Raw genomic sequence first — 7,700 nt, 5'->3', positions numbered from 1 at the left:
CAGAAGATTTTGTATGAAGCTCATTGTGGCAGCTTGTCCATTCACCCTAGTAGCACTAAACTGTACAATGATTTGAAACAGATCTATTGGTGGCCGTGTATGAAGTGAGAGACTTCAAACTTTGTATCAAGATGTTTAATATGTTAGTAAGTTAAAGTTGAGCATCAGGTACCTTCTGGTTTGCTACAACCAGTGATGATACCAGAATGGAAATGGGAGTGAGTTACTATAGACTTCGTATCAGGTTTACACTTATCTCCGAGAAAGAAAGATGCTATTTAGGTTGTCATTGATCGTTTGACGAAGTCAGCACATTTTATTCCGGTACGTATAGATTACTCCATTGATAAATTAGTTGAGTTATACATTTCTGAGATTTTCAGATTACACGGGGTGCCGGTTTCCATCATCTCAGAAAGAGATTTGCGGTTTACATCACAATTTTGGAGGAAGTTATAGGAAGCTCTAGGTATGCGGTTGTGTTTTAGCATTGTATCTCACTTTTAGACCGATGGTTAATTGGAGCAAGTAATTCAAACTCTTGAGGATATGCTTCGTTGATGTGTGTTAGAGTTTAAGAAAAACTAGGAACAATATTTATTATTGGTTGAATTCACATGCAGCAACAGTTTTCAGTTGAGCATAAAGATGGCCCTATATGAAGCTTTGTATGGTCCTAAATGTCGAAATTCGTTATACTGGATTGAACTTAGTGAGAAAAATATACATGGGGTCGATTTGATTCATGAGACTGAAGAGAAATTAAAGGTGATTCGAGATAGTTTGAAAGTAGCTTCAGATCGTCAGAAATCATATGCAGATCTTAAATGTAAAGACATAGAATTTGAAGTCGGCGACAGAGTATTTGTACCAGCCCATTTTTAGTAAAATTGGAATAGTGGTTCGGGACCACAAATCCAAAGTTGAAATAATTGCTTTATTATTATTTTAATTTCTATAGCATGACAATATGATTGTGTGAAATTTTCGTTAAGAAATTTTATTTTTTGAATGTTTAATTAGATAAAAGGACTAAATTGCGTAAAGTGAAAATTTTAAGTTCTATTAGTTAAAGGTACTAAATGGCTATGGAATATGAAAATAGAGGTCCTTAAGTGGTTTTTACTATTTTATAACAAAGGTTAAATGTGTAATTCAATAAATAACTTAAGTAAAATAACATAAAATTTAGATATCATCTTTTTCGTATCATCTTTCCATTGAATTTTGAAGAAATAAAAAGCCATAACTAGAGTTGATATTTGACCAAGCTTCTCTTGCTCATTTAGGTATGGTTTTTGTCTCGTTGTTAATGATTTCTATGTTTTTTGGATCGTTGTAGCTTGGTCTAGCTAGCCTAGGGATTATTTTGCAAAACTATTAAAGTTTTAGGGTTTTTCCATTGATGAATCCATGTGTATTTTTGTTATCAATAGAAAATGTAGGTTTGTTGTTAGATAAACAATATCTGTAAAGTGATTTTTGAAAAAAAAAATTGTCAATTAGGGATTAAATTGAGAAATGTTAAAATTTTGTGGTTAAATTGTGAAATAAATGAAAAATATGGGCTACTAGGGACTTAACTATATTTTTTTGAAATATTGTCATTTAGGAATTTCGTGAATTTGCATTTTTTATGAGTTAAGGACTAAATTGTAAAAATGTTGAAATATTAAGGGTAAAAGTGTAAAGTTGCTATAATGTGTATTTTGGACTTAATTGAATTGATTGATGATTAAATAAGCTAAATTTGATATTATACAGATCAAGAAGAGCGAAATTCAGATTTAGGTCGGGGAAAAACAAGGTGTTGGATTAGTCGATCTACTTTGTCGTTTTTACATTCGAGGTAATTTCGTATGTAATAAGCATTGTTATATTTGTGTTTAAAATGCTTTAATATTGCATAAATTGTGAATACGACCTTGTGGACACATTTAATGACAATTCAAAAATGTGAAATCCCAGTTGAACCTTAGGAATAGATCAGGATACAAATGACATGTCATTAGGGGTTATGTGATTAGGGTGCTGGTTCGTACGTCCTACCGGTGGCTGAGTTATCCGGCATGTGTTGTAGATTCTCGTAAGCTTGTGTGAGTAGCACTGTGTAGCTTCGTCATGACCGTCATCTTGTGTTGCAGATTCTCGTATGCTTGTGTGATCAGACCCGTTGATAGCTTGAAAGTGAGCATTTATGTGATATGAGATTGTGATAGCTTCGGCTATGTATGTGGCACTTAGGGTGCGAGATTCCCAAGTATTCGATAGTATTCCAAATGATTCAATGGGTATATGAAAGATATGGATGTGTATGAGATTGATACGAGATGGTACAGGTATGTACATGAACTGTATAAGTTTTGAATCGAAGAAACTAGTGAAATTCTCATTTAACATTGTAAATGAATATATGATAGGTTTGTGTATTTATTTGAGTTGTATATTGATATATCAATTATTTAAATTGTGTTTGTATGGTAAGATGAGTTTATTACCATATGAGCTTACTAAGCTTTAGAGCTTACATTGTTTATTTTTTCGTGTTTTATAGTGAAATCAAAACTAGCTCGAATTCAGGAATCGTTGGAGACCTAATCACACTATCAAGCTATCACTTTGGTACTTTTGAACTTATGTATTTTGGGTATATGGCATGTATAGGAATTATGGTCATTTTGGTATATATGTTAGTAATGTTGTTAGCCATTTGATTTGGCTTGTAAATGATAAGTTTTTGGTTTTGTATATAGCCATGAGTGTAACACCTCTTACCCGAGTCTAAGGCCGGGACAGGGTATGAGGCATTACTGGACTTAAACGTACACAAATATGTAAAACCAGGCCATAAAAAATTTTTGTTCAAATTAAAAACATTAATTCATATTCATAATGTCCCTTATATAGGATTACGATGCCCAAAACATACATCGGGAGTGGTTCAGGAATAAACTGAGAACTACGAACTTTTTTACAACACTTAGAAAATTTTCTAGTTTTGGAGTGTCACACGCCCGTATGGGTAGGCCGTGTGGTCACACACGCTTGTGTGGCTTGGATACGCCCGTGTCCTCAACCCATGTAACTCTCTGTTTATGACGTCAGCAATATTTTAAGGTCACACGGCCAAGATACATGCCCGTGTGCTATGCAGTGTCATGGCTGAGACACACGGTCGTGTCTCTGTCCGTGTCGCCAACACATAGGCGATTTTCCAAGCCTTGGTCAACCTTAATCCCTCACACACTTATACAAAATCAAAGGCGTAAAACATGGTATCTAATTAAAGATTACACATCCTTAATTAAGTTACAAACATAACATTTGCATGTCACCATACTTGTGTTTCTCATTCTCATTTGGCCTTGTCTATTATAATACCACTTATACTTTTATACCGTGGTTACCATCATAACAGAAGATTTCAACTTAATCATCAAACATTCATATTCAAGGCTAACTCATGACTTTATAAAATACCAACATATTTTCCATGCGTAGAATAACATATTTGTTTAAGACATTGCACACCATATCAAGTCACAAACATACAACACATGAAACTTTTAAGGTTGTGCATGCACATATAATAGGGTTACAACCCAATAATTAATAAAAGCCACATCTCATGGCTATATACAATTGAATCATTGTAAGCCAACTCAATTGGCCAAATCGTGAAACACATATTAGAAAGTACTAAGTCTCTATACATGCCACTCACTTGAAAACACTTAAGGTTTATTAATACCCCAACTTGATAATTTGATAGTGTGATGCTGCCTCCAACGATCTCCAAACCCGAGCTAACCTGACAACATTAAAGAAATGGAAAGAAGGGGGTAAGCTTTATAGCTTAGTAAGTCCATACAAAAAATAATAATAATAATAAATTTATTAACGTGCTTTTCCCAAATTCTATCAACATATTCTCATGGTAACACAATCAAAGTTGCACATAATTCCACTATTTCCTCATATTCCAGTCAAGCTGTCTTCTAAAGTCATAGTCACTAAATTATTAATATCTAGAGCTATGGAACTAAAAATTAAGATACGCTAATTCTCTCGGACACTAGACTCACATATCTTCTTACCATAAAAATTTTAGAATTTTTTATCTAGCCAATAAGTACAGTTTATTCTTCAAAGTTATCCCTATTTCACAGTTTGACAGTTCCGACCCCTCTTCACTAAAATTTAATTATCTCCTCATAAGGAATTCATATGATGTTCCCATTTGTTTCCTTTGAGAATAGACTCATTTAATATTTTATGAATATAAATTATAACCCATAATTATTTTTATAAAATTTTTAATGATTTTACAAAATCAGAACAGGGGAATCTAAAATAGTTCTGACCTTGTCTCACGAAAATTCAAATATCTCATAATATGAAATTATTTAGCTTACAATGTTTCTTTTATCTCAAACTAGACTCAGGAATATTTAATTTCATATTTTATTCAACCTCCAACTCAATTTTCACAATTTTTGGTGGATTTTCAAAGTCGTACTACTTCTGCTGTCCAAAACTGTTTTAGTGCAATATGATGATAACTATGATAAGTTCATTTGCAACTAATCATGAACTCACCATTTCATGGATTCCATGGTCAATTACACAATGCAAGTTAGCATGACATTGCAACAAAATTCATAATCATAATTCATACATCTTAGCTCACTGAGGTCTCGACATTTCATAGTCTCAATAACCATAAGCTTAGTGTTCATACTTGTACCCTTTCAACACTTTTCACATATTATTCCACTTCTTAACCATAATATTGAATGACCGGTTGAACCACCCAGAATACTAAAGGACGTTTGGAATCATCATACACCAAATCAAGTGCTAAAGCCATGTCCCAGCCATGGTCTTACATGGATCCACATGTGGATGCCATATCCCAGATATGGTCTTATACGAAGCCTCATATCATTGCTGATGCCAGACATGTCCCAAACATGGTCTTACACTAGCACACATATCATTGTTAATGCCATGTCCTAGACATGGTCTTACACTGGCACACATATTAAAGCCGATGCCATGTCCCAGACATGGTCTTACACTGACACATATATCAACACCGATGCCATGTCCTAGACATGGTCTTACACTGCCTCTCATCTCGCCGATGCCATGTCCCAGACATGGTCTTACATGGGATCTTATTGACCATGGTGTCATGATATCCGAATCCTAAGCATTCCTCAGGGTCACCTGGGGCTTCTTTGAGTACACATCTCATCAAAACTTGTCCCTAGGATCGAATCATATATCTCATGATGGTAATTAAGCTCATGATTTCACATAATGTTAATAATCATGATATTTGCTTTTTAACACAAAATCACAATTCATCACATTGTCATCACACATCATAGACATATTGCAGATCACTTCTTATGCATAGCATACAATAACCTTTAACTCAACAAGCTCAATTCAACTTACCAATTTAGATTCATTCACAATCAACGATAACATTATCGTAGGTACTTACTTGTCAAATTCTCGTCGAATACATCCGTATGAAAACTCATTCAATTTATGAGACAATAATATAATTTGCAATTCAAGTATCACATTGCATTATTATTATTATCACACGAACTTACCTCGAATCTGAGCATGGCTAATTGTTCCATTTTAGTCTATAATCTCGTACCTTACCGATTTAAGCCCGAATCTCATTTTCCTTGATCTATAATATCACATTTAGCTTACTAATTAGTCACATTATTCATTGCGACCCAAAAATCATATATGGAAAAATTACATTTTTGCCCTTAAACTTTGTCATATTTTACACTTTTGCCTAGCCGAATCATTTTCATAACTATAATAGCCCACAATTTCGACTAGAACATACTTTTACTATATATTTTATAACTTTTACGATTTAGTCCTTTTAAGCATTTTCACCGAAAATCACTTAGCAAAAGTTGTTTCTCCAACCATAAACATGCATAATCTACCATTAAACATCAAAATTCCCAAATAACATGGGTCAAACCCTAGACCTTCATCATAACTGAAATAAATGATAGAAATAGGTAGATCTTGTTACGAGGATTTCAAAAACGTAAAAATCATTAAAAATGGGGCAAGAACAGACTTACAATCGAGCTTGGAAGCTTGAAAAACCCTAGCTATGGTTTCTCCATGCAAGTTTCAGCCAAAGGGTTGAAGATGGACAAAAATTGGCTTTTAATTTTGTTTTTAATTCATTTTAATTACTAAATGACCAAAATACCCCCAACTTAAAAATATTCTATTTCACCCATTTCATGTCCATTTTTGTCAAAAAAATTAACCAGTGGTCTAATTATCATTCCAATTTAAAATTTCATAGCAATTAGACACCTATAGCTTCTAGAACTCAAGTTTTCCACTTTTTACATTTTAGTCCTTTTGACTAAATTGAGTGCCCAAACATTAAAATTTTCGAATGAAATTTTCATGAAATCATTCCATAAAATTATAAAGCATAAAAATATAATAAAAGTAAAATTTTCCTCGTCGAATTTGTGATCCCGAAACCACTGTTCCGACTAGGCCTAAAATCGGGCAGTTACAATGAGAGTTGACTTATTTTGACATATTTGGTGATGTATATATATATATATATATGTTCATATAGCTTAGTTATGTGTTTGATGATGGATATGTGATGCTTCTTGATAATTGGAAATCAAGGACACTAAATGGTTGATATTAGATAATTGGTATGCTTGTGAGTTTAGGCAAAATGATACATAATTGGATGTGTCCACATAGATGATTTGAGAAAGTGAGTTTTGGTATACAACTAAGTGGCATATTGTGATATTTTTGTGCCTCCTATTTTTTGGTGTTGAAATGGTATGATTTGTGCTTGGTTGAGATTGGTTTGATTGTATATTTATGCTATGTTTGGTGCCATTTGGTTTGATGTAGGTGTATTCAAAATTTGGGTGGCAAGATGGCTTGGTAAATAGGCTATTTTTTTCCACATGGGCAGAGACACGAGTGTGTGTCTCAGCCGTGTGTGACACATAGTCAGGTTACACAGCCACGTGTGACACATGGTCAGGTTAGACTGTCGTGTGTCCCTTGGTATTGAATTAAAAATCAAGTCAGTATGCTCCACACGGCCTAGCACACGGTTGTGTGATTGGCTATGTGGCATAAGTCAGTATACCCTACAGGTTTGGCATGGCTTAGCACATGGCCTGACACATGGGCGTGTTGGCCATTTCGAAAGGCACACGAGCTACCCACACGGGCATGTGGTTGGCTGTGTGACCCAAGTCAGAGAGTTACATAGGGTCAGACATGAGCTGGGGCACGGCCATGTAATCCCATTTTGAATGTCCACATGGCCTATGACACCGGCGTGTCTTTGGCCATGTGAGACACATTGTCGGGCCACACAGGCGTGTGTCCCTTATATTTTAAAAAATTTTCTAAGTTTTCCAAAAATTTCATAAGTGATCAGTTTAGTCTCGAACCACCTCAAATGCTTGTTTAGGGCCTTATAGGCTCTTATTAGGGACAAGGTGAATGTTGTTGAATGATGATTACATGAAGTTTGTAAATATATGTCAAATGTATGTTTAATTGCATAATATGTTAGGTAATGCTCTGTAACTCTATTTTGACATTGAATACGGGTGAAGAGTGTTACAGTATTCTTGAAAGTGTCA

This window comes from Gossypium arboreum, chromosome 10 (genome assembly GCF_025698485.1).
Source record: "Gossypium arboreum isolate Shixiya-1 chromosome 10, ASM2569848v2, whole genome shotgun sequence".
NCBI lineage: Eukaryota > Viridiplantae > Streptophyta > Magnoliopsida > Malvales > Malvaceae > Gossypium > Gossypium arboreum.
This window is presented reverse-complemented; position numbering follows the sequence as displayed.